The sequence below is a fragment of the Eimeria mitis genome, genomic scaffold (assembly GCF_000499745.2).
Source record: "Eimeria mitis Houghton genomic scaffold, Emh_scaff947, whole genome shotgun sequence".
NCBI lineage: Eukaryota > Apicomplexa > Conoidasida > Eucoccidiorida > Eimeriidae > Eimeria > Eimeria mitis.
The window spans coordinates 10,503-11,046 of record NW_013576995.1 but is presented as its reverse complement, the minus strand read 5'-3'; the positions used below and the strand labels follow the sequence as shown (position 1 = coordinate 11,046).

General features: G+C 56.1%; 1 protein-coding gene across 1 annotated transcript in view; it reads right to left on the bottom strand.

Annotated features, from left to right (window-relative positions):
* EMH_0025890 (uncharacterized protein) overlaps window positions 1–544 on the bottom strand; it is a gene marked incomplete at both ends in the record, with an annotated part of 10,231 nt that overhangs the window by 3,789 nt on the left and 5,898 nt on the right.

Sequence of the window (544 nt, the reverse complement as noted above, 5' to 3'; positions counted from 1 at the left end):
GCTCCTCTTGCTGCTGCTGCTGCTGCTGCTGTTGTTGTTGGTGTTGCTGCTGTTGCTGCTGCTGCTGCTGCTGCTGCTGCTGCTGCTGCGTGGCTTACAGCGGTGGTGTTTTGTTTGGGTGGTGATTTCATCTGCTGCTGCCAGCAGCGCCAGCAGCAAACTCTCTACCTCATCACGCGAGACACAATACAACCTAACAGCAGCAGCAGCAGCAGCAGCAGCAGCAACAGCAGCAGCAGCAGCAACAGCATGAGCAGCAGAAGGAGAAGCAGGATGTTATACGCAGCACCTCATCATGTTTGCTGCTACAGCAGCCACTGCAGTTCTGTCCATATCTGTGCTACTGCTGTTGCTGCTGCTGCTGCTGCAGCAGCAGCAGCAGCTACTGCTGCTGCTGCTGCTGCTGCTGCTGCTGCTGTGTATATATACCTGAAGCAGCGGTTCCGATACAAAAGGAGATACAGCAGCAGGGGGGTTGTCTTTCGCTGCAGCAGCGGTGCAGCAGCAAACGCCCGCAGCAAGCTGCTGCAGCAGATATCCTTGA